The sequence below is a fragment of the Pygocentrus nattereri genome, chromosome 8 (assembly GCF_015220715.1).
Source record: "Pygocentrus nattereri isolate fPygNat1 chromosome 8, fPygNat1.pri, whole genome shotgun sequence".
In the NCBI taxonomy this organism is placed as follows: domain Eukaryota; kingdom Metazoa; phylum Chordata; class Actinopteri; order Characiformes; family Serrasalmidae; genus Pygocentrus; species Pygocentrus nattereri.
Window position 1 is genome coordinate 24,491,139 of NC_051218.1, and position 13,489 is coordinate 24,504,627.

Below are 13,489 nucleotides of genomic sequence, written 5' to 3' on the forward strand. Positions count from 1 at the left end.
TGAAGGAGAAGTTGACTTCAGCTTCACGAGTTGTTGCAGATTAAATCAGAAAACCAGCTGAGCACTTATAAATGCAAATAAGTCCGTTCATCTTCATATTATTGATGTTCATCTTAAATTTTTCTCTTGGCCTTTTCGTTTACAGCATTGCTGTGTGTCCAGTAGTCTGAGAGTCAGTCTTAAGGGTTAATGGGTGAATTAGTAGTTATTCCAGCGTTTATTGTAAAAACTGTGTGTTATAATAATTTAACAGTAAAGGAAGATGTTATTTTACCTTAAAATCTACTTCTACTGTGGAGCCACAACAGCTCTGCAGCAGTGGAGAGTTGATTCTCACCCCAAACAGAGCCAGGGTCATTAATAAGAATTTTGAGGTTAAAGTGTTGAAGTTTAATAAAGACTCTGAATGTCTTGTCTGTACATACACCGATCAGGCATAACATTATGATCATTGTTTCTACACTCATTGTGCATTTTATAAGCTCCACTTACTATATAGGTGCACTTTGTAGTTCTACAATTACAGACTGTAGTCCATCTGTTTCTCTGCATACTTTGTTAGCCCTATTTACCCTGTTCTTCAGTGGTCAGGACCCCTATGGACAGCAGTATCTTGTTCACACTATCAGTTGGGCTTGTTTGGTGTTTCAGGTTCACATTAACACTCTGAAAATTGCACTTTCAAAGTAGCTAAAAAGTAGCGCACTACTTTTCAAGAAGTACTTTATCTGGAAAAGTAGCTCAATTGTAGCTAGCTACAAATATTGAGAAAGTAGCTACAAAGTAGCCAACTACTAATTTTTCAGTAGCTATTCCAAACCTGCTCAAGTATATGATACAGATTAAGATTCAGTATTTTTCTAAACATAAAGTATTACAATTGCTCTACAAAATTATTGATTGAAAATACATGGTCAGTTTCAGCAGCAATAAACTGTTAAAATATTTAATTAGTGATTATGGTCACTATTGTTTATATAAAAGTTATATGTGTATACATCTTACTAATATCACACTATGTTCAGTACAGTATTTGTTGTGCACTATGAGGCTAGCCAGCTAATCCCATTCTACCCTTACCCGGCAGGAGTCTAAGAGGCGATGGACTGTGTACGCTGGTGATGAGACGTGGCATGGGGGGCTGGATCCCTCAAAGGAATAGTCTGAGGTGTGAGTCATGGAATGCAGGTTTACCTGGACTGTGAGGTGGATCTGCAAAAGGGTGGAAGGCCGGTAGGTGACCTGTTTAATACACTGTTGGAACTTAAATGGCCCTACATGCCCGCCAGCTTCTTGGACTCCATGAGCGGAAGGTCCTTGGCAGAGAGCCAAACCTGCTGTTCTGTGCAGAAGGTTGGTAAGGGACACCTCTTGCAGTCTGCCACCAGTTTCGTGGTCTCGGTCTTGATGATCAGAAGGTAAGCGCAGGCCTTTTGCCATGCCCTCCGGCAATGCTGCACAAATTGTTCTACAGCTGGGACCCCAACCTCATACTCCTGTTTGGCAAACAGAACCTAAATTGACATTCGAAGGGTGACGTGCACAATGACAGATGTCAGTGAGTGTTATGGATGTATTTTGCCCAAGAGAAGGGGCTGGTAGAGGTCAAGCACTGAGTCCAGCCAAGGCCCTGATTGACCTTCACTATTTGGCCATTAGACTCTGGGCAGCAGCTGGAGGAAAAGCTGACTGAGGCTTCCTTAGCTAGCAGAAGACTTTCCAGAAATGACTGGTGAAGTTGGGTCCCCAGTCTGACATCAAATCACTAGGCATCCCATGGATCCAAACCACATGCTAAAGTAACAGCACCATAACAGGATTCCTTGGCAGATAGAAGCTTGGGCAGTGTCACAAACCTGCGTGCCTTAGAGAACTGGTTAACAAGGACTAGTACAACAGTGTTACCCTTGGAAAAACGGAGGCCAGTGTCGAAGTCCAGGGAGATGCAAGACCATGGACGTGCAGGGAAAGGCAGCAGGTGGAGGAGGCCTTGGGGCTATGACCTGGGACCTGTGACCTGGTCTCACAACATGCGATAATGGCATGGAGTTCTCTTTCCATACTAGGCCACCAAAATCACCTGTACAGAAAGTCCAGGGTCCTACTCTCTCCTGAATGCTGGCAAAACTGGGGAGGTGTGCCCCATAACAGGACTCTGTGCCTCACTGCCATGTATGTCTTACTGGGGGTCCGCCTACAGAATCCAGCCCTTGTTGCCCAGCCTCCCTGATGGTGGTCTCAGATCCCAGTGGAGAAAATCTCCCCATTGTGGGACTAATAAGGGTCACTTAATAATTACTAATAATAATAAAAAAAGCCAAGATCTAGAGATTGAAAATGATGGGTTCAGGGCAGGGGTCAGCCCCTGGAGGCACTCATTGCCGGGACAAAGCATCTGGTTTGGTGTTCTTAGACCTCAGATTATAGGACAGCAGGAAGTCGGAGCAGCTGAAAAAGAGCTTGGCAGGGGATCAGCCCCATAGGCTGTTGGATTTAGGCCAGGGTCTTGTGGTCGATCCAGACCACAAAAGGTTGTGTAGCACTTTCAAGCCAGTGCCTCCATTTCTCTAGAACAAGCTTAACGGCCAGAATCCTCCTGTCCTCAATATCATAAATGCGTTTGGCCAGGGTGCAAGAGTAAGAGTAGAACTTATTGGACAGGTTGAATTGTTGGGAGAGTACCAACACCAACATCTGAGGCATCTACCTCAATGATAAACGGTTCCTCCAGGTTGGGCGACTGGTGGACCAGGAACAATGTTAATCACTCTTTGGTCTACTCAAAAGCCTTTTGGGCTTCAATGGTCCAAAGAAATGGTCCTTGAATGTTCTGGGTGAGGGCAGTGAGGGGCCACTGAACCAAAATTCTGCACAAAGTGGTAGAAGAAGTTGGTGAACCCCTGGAAACATTGGACCAGACAGAGGAAAGTATGGTGGCACCAATCCAACATGGCTTTGATCTTGGTCAGGCCCACATGGAGGGTGCCCTTGGATGCCACAAATGTTTACAGTTCCAAAAATGAACTAATTCATGTTAATTTGTTTCTTTTTTCTCAATAAATAGGTCAATATTCTTTTTCAAAAGAACATCTTTCTACACATCTATCACCAGCCCAAAATCATTGCTATTTATTGCAAACCAGTGACCTGTTTGATGAACAATAGCTTTTTGACCTTGCTCAAAGGCTGCAGATCTCTCACAGTGTAGTTCAGTACAATCTTGTCCACTTGTTGGGAAACAAAAAATGGCAGCAGGATCTTTACAAAATGCCGTGGGCTTCAACTGGGTGGATAAACTTTGTTTCAGTTGTTACATCATAGTTCTTAATGATTTCTTGTGCTCATTTTTAAGTTGCATGTATGTTTCAGCTCAATGAGATAAACCCTTTTTGGTGCTATAGAGAACCCTTTTCAAAAGGTTCTTTCTTTATAGAGCCAAATACAACACATTCTCCATCAATCTGGAGAACAATTTCACCATGCAAAGAATCATTTAAGCATGCAAATGGTTCTTTGAGTTTTCAAGGTTCTCTATATAACCGTTGTCTTTACTAAAGAATCTTTGAAGAACCATCCTTTTTAAGAGTGTAGCGTTGTAAATTTCATAAAGGAAATAAAATGTTATTGGTAACTTTAACAGACTTACACATTTAATACCTAGAACAGTGTGCCTATAGTCAGCCCAGGAGATCTATGATCTTAAAAAAACTGTTCACTCACACATGATCTGGTTAATTAAGACTTTTCAAACACTGAATAGGCAAGCCAGGTGTGCTGAAAAAAATTTTGCAAGGAGAAATAGATCACCAAGAAAAAAAAAGTATTTTAAGGAACTTAAGGATTCCTTTCAAATATTAATGTTACACAAATCCATGCGTGCTGAACGCAGTGAACTTCAGGATATGTTGGCTGGCAAAATGTTGGCCACTCATTGGATCCTTCACTGTTATAGAAAAGAAGGACACATTTCTATGAAGGAGCCTTTGAAATGGGACAGCCCAGCTGCGCCGCTGTGACGCAATCAGCCTTCAAATGCAGCCTCCCAAGGAAGCAGCCCCTGGGCCCGGTGAGGACTGCGTGAGCCAGCAGGAAGACGGGGCCAAACTCTGAAGCGAGGACAAAGCCCCGCGAGGACGGCAGGGAGATGTAGCGCTAATCCTGAACAACGCAAGGGACGCGAGTGACGGCGGGAGGAGGACGTCAGCCACCAGAAAGGGAATGGCGACGACGGCCATTAAAGGCACAAAGGTGAGACGCGAGTTATACCTCACGTTCGACCCAGGCCAAGCTGCTAAACGCGGGCGGTGACAGGGAGGCTCTCATTCCCTCTCAGCTCTGGTGCTCTTAATGAGAGCCAGCTGATACTCATCTTAGCTGGCAGTGTGAGCGCCTTGCTAAAAGAGCAAAGAGGGAACAGAGAGAGACGAGCAGGAGCAGATTGTCCGCCAGACTCAGGAATAAAGAGCTGAAAAGCTCGAGTGCGAAAAGTCTTGTGTGAAGCTGGTCAGAAGTGGTATTAGCATAGTTTTTGGTTGAGTTGGTTTCGTTTATTTAGTGTGTGAATAAAGGCTGTGAATCCTGCCTCCAGGATCCCGGGGTAACACATGATGTGTTACAATGACCATAATATATGATTGCTAGAATATTTGGTAGAACATTAAAGCTTGGGATTTATTCAAAAAGATTAGTACTGAGAGAAGGCTACAAGATTACTGATTACCTGAAAGGATCAGGTAATCAGATCAGGGGACATGACAACCTGGTCTTCTCAGGTGTTACACTAGTCTTGTTGTCTCCTCTCAGTACTAATCTTTCTGCATTAATCCCAAATTTTCTACCAAATATTCTAATCATATATTATGGTCATAAAATATATTTTTCCTATTATTTAGCAATTACCCATTTTAAATGCATCCAGTGTCTTCTGCCGTTGAATAATAGAAAGCAGGTCAGCAATGTTTTTTTGCCATACTTATTGAAGGTGAACTATTGATTTCAACCCAGAGCTTTTTAGATGGCTTGTCAATGTCTGAACAGTGTTGTCATCAATAGTTGGCAGAGTCCACAGGATGATTCCCATCAACTCTTCTAACAAAGTGGTCATTGTTCCTATGGGTAGAGGAAGGAATGATGAAGCATTACAGTTGTCATTTTAAGTAGGTTGTCCTGTTTAACACAATAGCCTCCCTGAATTGGCGTCAGACAGTAAATATCAATGTTATGAATATACAATGCTTTATGCTTTTCAGTGAATAAATATAGTGCTGAATTACTGTGGAGTACTGTCTTGACAGTCTTTCCAATCACAAGCCCTTCGTGGCCCTCACTGATAACAACAAGCATGTTCTTTCTCACAATTGCTTTATGAGAAATCAAAGTATGTGTAGGCCGAACATCCTAACACAGATTCCCAACTGGCATCATTGTGAGAATTAAAAAAAACTCTGTAGCCCTGTCAATTGCGATAAGAGGTGGGAAAAGATGCCAGCAGCAAGAAATGCCTGTAATATTGATGTCTTTCTGCAGAAGTTGAGCACAGCATTTTAAAATTATGCACTTTCCTTGTAAATTGGTTACTCTCAAATCTGAATCTGAGAGTCCACAAACCAATAACTGATCAGAAGTGGATAATGAGCTCTGGATAATAGATCAGATAGTGGTGCTTGAGTTTCAGTTCATGATCAGGAAAAACATTTTTATTGAAATCCCAAATATTCATCAATAAAAATATCAAATATTCTATCTGGCCTGTGGAAATTTCTGGTGTACAAACAAGTGCAACCATTTCTTTTAGTTGTAAAACTAGTTGACTAGTTCACTTGATTCTCATCAGAAGATTAAAACTTTATCTCCAATTGGCTCTGGTAACAATCTCAGAAAACACAGCATGTCCACCTACTCTACACTTCCTTGGTTCATCTCACAAAGTCTGTCACTTGCATCTTTACCTAGATATTTAAACTGGGGCATCTGTTGGTTTAATTCAAAGTAGGTAAACTGTTCGTCCATAGTGATGATGCTGAATATACAATGCATGTTCAGAGGAAACAACACCTTCAAACAAATCATCTCCAAGACATGGAGGCAACTCTGGCTGACACATATTAAAGAAAGGCAGCTCAATGAACAGAGAGTCTAAATTGATGCCTCCACTATGGACTGAACAATCGTCAAGGTCCTGAACATGCTTTTGTGTGAGATGTGGCTCTGAAGTGCGAATCCACATAAAGTGTAACTTTGTCACTTTTTCACAGTGTCTGCACAAGTATATACTTAGACTGAAATTTTCAAGAAAACCTTCATTATTGTGTGACCCCAGGTTGTCACCAGCAATGGCATGCATGATTCTTTTGCAGACCTGTCAATCTGGAAAAACTGTGCCATTGTTCTCAAGGTCTTTATGGTCATTCACCAAACACATTAAGACCAATATTTGACCAAAATACTTTAAAACCTGCTCTCAACAGAGAAATACAAGTTGCGTCTGATCAGTGCTTGCGCTGTTGTTGCAATAATTCTGCAAATGTCAGATATATGGCAATATTTTGTGCTTTTTTCCAGACTCCAGAGGGGTTTACAACTTGAAAAGCATCCTGATAAAGGATTAAGCTTAATGATGACTTACCTACTTCAAGGAATTTTTCAGCAATGTTATCATCCCACACATCTTTGTTAATCTCCTTTAATTTGTTACATCCATGTATTTTATGATGCTGTTCCTTTACAAATGTGCACTGAAAAAGAGCCCCAATTGTTTGTTTTATTGAGACATACTGAGAAAAACAATTTCCCAGCCTCTTTGTTCCTTAGACAAACAGGAATTCGCTTGACATAGTTAAAACTGTTCTTGGACAGTGTCTTTCTTTGCTGATCTGTTTTCAATGCCAAACTATTGCATGCCCGAAGAGATCTGCTGCTTTCAGGTCATTAATTACAGGATTTATGGAAGCTTCTGGAACTAACTTTTTGTTCAGCTTAAAAAGTAAATGTGATTGACTGACATTGTATATTGACTGCATATCTTCAATGATTGTCTAAATGACAAACAATCATTTTCCTTGTAATTTAAGATAACAGTGCCAAATTCTTCAAAAACAATTTCTTATCAATATTTTCTTCAGTTGTAATTCCTTTTCTGAAGGCATACAACACTGAAATACTACATTAGGAACACTGCTGTGCACTGTCATGTGTTTTACATAACTCACTATGACACTAAAATGATGTCTACAGATCTGACAAGGTAACATGCCAGTAATACCAGGTTAAGCTGCAAAGTCAACAAGCAAAGTCGTGTACTACAGCTTGTTTCCGCAAAATTGAAAATGACGCCAGAAACAGCGTTGCACAACATTATGCAGTACCACCACTGAACAGATGCCTTAATTTTCACTCTTCAGACTAACTTAACATTAGTTACAGGGGTGATAGTGGGAAAAATTCCTGAGCCTGAACTTTTTTTCTCTGCTCGGGAGGTGAGCAGGGTGGGCAGGTTTTGGGCCCTGGGCGCAGATATACGTCTATGTATAACCCTGATCTTCATTACTGTCAAAGAATTTTTGCTTTTGAATTAGTCCCTTCAATGATAGATTGTGTTCAATTTTGTTGAAATACATGAACAACATTCAGACATGAGATAAACAAACCCAATATAAGCCTACATTTCAGAAACTTGTGCAGATTACCAGAACTCTTGGGACTAGCAGGCCTGTTCAGGAATCCATACCTGTTTTTAACTAGTCACATACCTTATTGCTTCTATAGCATAGGAGACTACAGATACTACAGCCATACCAAGAACGGTCAGCAGGTGGCAATAACAATACTCCAAAGTAAATTAGGAATTGATTAGTAGCCTAACCATTGACTAAATTACATGAACAAGGACACATTCATTTCTTTTAAAAATATAATAGCAAACTATGCACCATTTATTTTAAATATTTTGAAACAGTTACAGTGCCCCCCCCTCCCCCCCCTCTCACTGAAATACATTTCCAATTATTTCGATTTTATGGCTCTCTGAGTCAAAAAGGTTGCCGACCCCTGCACTAGTTGAACCTTTTTTTTCTCGCAGACACGTCGGTACGCTGGAATTCCTGCGTGGCGCCTGAAAACTATCAGGCCTGTAGTTATAGACTAACACTACTAAAAAAATAATTTTAGTGAAATTTATAATTTTAGTCAAATTTAATCTTGTGCCAGAAAGAAACATTGAAAAGCTGCAAATAGACAAAAATATCACCAAAAAAGTGTAACTAACAGTCAGACTTACACAACCAGACTAAAGGCAAAGTCAATCAAACAAAAATCAACAAAAATAAACCTATACAAACCTAAGCATTTTGTGCAAAGAACTGTCAACAGTCCAATTTAAACATGTCAGCAAAATCTGTAGAGTCTGTAGAGTTTGGGATGAAAATCAAGCCTGAATAATCTCTCCACTGCTATTGAGGTTCCACAGCAGAACTAGATTTTTAGGCAAAATTATATAATCCCCATTTGCTGTAAAATCATTATAACAGAGTTCTAACATAGTTTTCACTATAAATAGTCTTAAATGCTGGAGTTAATGTATAATTGCTAATTCACCCTTTAACCCTGAAGACTGACGCACAGACCGTGAAACTGAGAAGTTTCCTGAGGAAACATGCAAAGGTTTGAGCACTCCTGGTTAAATTACTTGTTTTGTTGCTTTCTACATGAAAATCCATGAACACATCCTCTACAGGGAACTTAAAATCACATTTTACTGCAAATTCTAGTGCATTGTTTCTATTTATTTGCATAGGCCACATTTACAGTGGTGCTTAAAAGTTTGTGAACCCTTTAGAGTTTTCTACATTTCTGTATAAATTTGATCTAAACTTTTGAAATTTTGAAGTCCTAAATGTAGATAAAGAGAAAATGATCCAATATTACATATCTGTGAGAGGCAAAAGTATGTGAACCTTTGCTTTCAGTATCTGTGTGAACGCCTGTGCAGCAATAACTGCAACTGCAACTGTTTACGTTGATAAGTCCTGCACATCAGCTTGATAAAATTTCAGTCCATCCTTCAAACATAACAACTTCAACTCTTTGATGTTGGTGGTTTTACTTTCATGAGCTGTGTGCTTTAGGTCCTTCCACAACATTTCTTTTGGATTAAGGTCAGGATTTTGACTTGCCATTTCAAAACCTATTTGCACATTAGTTTTTAATTTTTTTTAAACATTTTAAAATGTTTTTAAATGTTTGGTAGAACGACTTTTGCGTGTTGGTTGACTCCTGGGGAGCCTAAAAATAGTCTTGAATTTCTTCTATTTGTACACAATCTGTCTATCTGTGGAATGGATTCTTTAGAGATGGTTTTATAATATTTTCCAGCTTGATGAGCATCAACAACTGTTCTTCCAAGGTCATCAGAAATCTTTGGTCAGTTTTAAACAGAGTATATTGTATATAAGACCTTACAAGAGCTGGAGGTCACTTTGCATGGCTAAACAGATTTGTATAGAGTCTTAATGAAGATGGCAATAGCAAGGATTTTGTTGCACAGAGAACAAAGGCTCTGGGAAGGAGTGAAGTTATGTGATTTAGGAGCTTTATATTGTGCTCTTTCTTACAATACAGAGACTATGTGCCACACTGAGTCCAAGCAAAAGTGCAGACCATTTGTCACTGTCTGTGTAACTGTACAAGATACTGGCAATAGAGGAAAAGGACATTATTTAGTTTCTGCTCTAAAAGGAAGGGGAAACTACTTTTTCCACACACAAAAAAACATTTTTGAATCATTATCACTAAAAGAATATGTTAACTGCAGAATGCTAAAATAACTAATGCATTTCATATTATAGGACATGAGTATGCAGTAGTGTCCCGAATTCCTAACAGAAACAATGGCGTGACTGCAAAACTGGAGAGCTGTAAAGCATCACAAGCTAGTGTAAGGACTAATGTCACTGAGCAATTACTGAATTGGAATTGCGCTGTTTTATTTCAGTAAATGAATACTGGTGATATGTGATAGGAGTACAGTGTGTATACCAGTAATTGGCACCATCTGTTAGAGTTCAGTTTCTTTCTCAACATGCTAACAGTGAGCTAAAGAATAATCCTACAGTGCCACCATGAGGACATACAAAAGACCTGCATATGTGCAGGACCAATCCATCAAATCACTGCAAAGAGTAGCTCAGTTCACCCACTTTGAAAAATCTGCTCTTTGTGGGATCCATCCATCCATTTTCTAAGCCGCTTCTCCTTCAGGGTCGCAGGAGCCTATCCCAGTGGTCATCGGGCTGGACAGGTCGCCAGTCCATCGCAGGGCAGTCTTTGTGGGATGACATTTGAAAGGTTCTTTTGTGAAAAGGCATTTCCTATTCATATCACTATTACAGAAATAGTTGTTTTTTATAGTCCACTGTGCCTAATGGGCCGCCATTGCGGTGCAGCCGGAACCCATTCACTTAGTCATGCACTACACTAATGCAGTAATCAGCACTCTCTCTCAAGCCAGGAGTAATGCTTTAGACAGTTTCATGAGCCATAGCTGATGACATGACAACTATTTTGCACCAAATTACCATACTTAACCTTCAGCAAGGTCAGCAACTTCCTGCACAGTGCCTCACGGGGAAAACTTTAAAACATAATGAAAACATGGTGTTGAAGATTCATGGTAATTGAGTGATATGGGAAATACAGCTTGGTATTGTCAGCCTAGTCCTGAACTATTCACCTACTCATAAAAAGAAACCCACATAGATAAGTTTGCTGTTATGCATGTTTTTTCTCCACATTGACACAGCTATGAAGAATCATCATTTGTTAAGCTTACGTACACTATATGTACAGATATTTATGTACAACTTATTCATCCAGCATTTCTTCCAATATCAAGGATATTTATAGGGAGTCTGCCCCCACTTTGCTGCTGTGACAGTGTAAACTCAAAGGAAGTATTTACAAAAGATGTAATGCTAATATTGTAAGAATTTGATTCCATTCTGTCACAAGAGCATCAGTGAGGTCAGTTGCTTAGGCTGGATCGTAGTTCTGCGGCACACATGACGCTCCAACACATCCTAAAGCTATAGCGCTCCATATCTCCAGAGAATACAGTTCCGCTGCTCCACAGCCCAACACTGGGGAGCTTTATAGCCATCAAACCCCACTATTGGGAATGCTTTGCAATGGAGAATGTACATGTGAATTTGTGCAGGTATGTGCACAGTGCTAGCAGTGCTGAAGCTGAAGTAAGCAAATTTACAAATTAGAAGAGGTGTCTGGATACTTTTGGACATACAGTGTAAATCAAGTTAGCACAGCAGTGTTTACAGTGTTTTAATGTTCCACATTACATAGCCAAAATAATCAGGACAACGCTTCAAATTAGTGAATTCTATTACTAAACAATATGGCCAAATGTATGTAGACACCCCTCTACATTTGGGTGTTTCAGCCACACTCATGGCTAGCTGGTGTATAAAATCCAGTGCTGGTGTCTAAGTAAATGTATGTGTTATTAAGTAGTTTTTTTGTGTGTCTGTTCTTTACTGAAGTTTTCCATTTTGGGTGACTTAATGGAGTATAGTGATTGAACAGAAGCTCAGTGAAACATGGTTTCATTATTTTAATCTTTACATATTTATTTTGGCTTTGGTGTCTGATTTATAAATGTTGTCAAGATTATAGTAACGGCTCAGTCTCACTTTCAAATTAATCTCCAAGATTTACTGTGAAGTATGGTATTAGATGAGGGTTGCCTTGTGGCATCCTTTCTGTTTGCTTTAGCTACAGTGATGTTAGCCATTTCAAATGAATGTGTAGCTAAATTCGGTGTCTTTTGTCAATCTATTAGTACTGGACAGCTGGCAGAAAACACCACTGTTTTACTTAAGTAGGAAGGGCAGGTAATAAAGGCAATTACTAACCTAGTTAGTATCTTGGAAATTGTTTAAAACATAGTGTGAGTAAATATGAGATTATGCGCATTCTTAATTCAACATACCAGTTCAGTATGCAGTAAAATATTTAGATACTGTAATTACAAAATTATTATTATAAATAATTGTTACAAAAAAATCCACAGACCAGGAGTTGGCTACAAAGATGATTTCTATTTTTGGTTGGATATTTTTTTTTTGTTAACTAAAAGGGGAAGTGTCTAGGATGATTTACTCAGCTACAGTGCTGAGAAATATTTTTACCCAATTACATGATTTCTTCTACTTTTGTACATACATAGATACATACTGTGTTTTGACAGGCCAGTCATGTTTTAACAAGAATGTGAGAAGATTTGAAATATCAAGTAACAATATAAAATGTGCCCATTCAGAAATTGTAATTCACTACAAATATCCAAAAATATGTATTTTTATTTATATAATGTGTGTGTGTGTGCGCAAACATTACAAAACTAAGACAAGGCAAAACTGATTCTTTCTAGTTTGGGAATACTGTGAGTGCAGTCATCACAAAATTGAAATGTATTAATGATGGTGGATTTTGCACTGGTTTCATTTGTTTCATAATGTTGCCTAAAAACATGCCTGAAAGATGAAGAAACCTTTTCTTTCTATAAGCTCACATACTCTTTTCTTCTTTCTCTGTGCCTTCAGTTTGTTCTCTCTCTCTCTCTGGTGTTTTTCCCTCTTTCTCTTTTTTTCTCTTTGTTACTCTTTTTGCCCTCATCTAGTCCTTTCACTGTTTTCTAAAACCACTGCAGCAATTTTAGCGACAGTGAACTTTGACAAACATAAAAGTCCATGTGTTACACACAGTGAGAGGCTGGCATGTGTCTCAACTTATCTACATTAATACATATAACTCCAGATGTGAGTCATGTACAATCTCACAATACGATGAAATTGAAAGGGCAGACTCCACAGATTCGAGAACTATTTGAACCTTTTGTTCTGCACAGTATTATCACAAAGATCTTAATAGAAACACTGATTCTAACATCTAATTTGGCACACCCAACCCCAAAGGATTATTACACTTGGAACAAGTTGACACAATGTGGTAGTTAAACTGAGCTAATGTTGTCATACCAATATTGCCATTACAATATCATACCAATATGTATACAGTACACCAGTGGTGTACTGCTCAAACCCTTTAGGGCCCAATGTGGACTTACTCACACTGGGCCAGTACAGGGTTATCTCTGGGCTAGCCCTAACCCATTCAGCCCAGAACAGCTCTCAGCAGGCCTACACAGGCATGTTTGCAAGGTTGCTTTGCAAGCACTATAAAAAAACTAAGTAAATTATATATATATATATATATATATATATATATATATATATATATATATATATATATATATTTATTTATAATAATGAAGAAGATGCAAAGAGCTAACAATACAGTACTTTGCAAAGGGATAACAATACAGTGTCTGGGGTGCTTTGCAAGCACTGTAATTAATAGTGTTATTTGCAGTGACAGCCCTACTGCCCATTAACTCCTTGAACATTAGCTTACACTAACT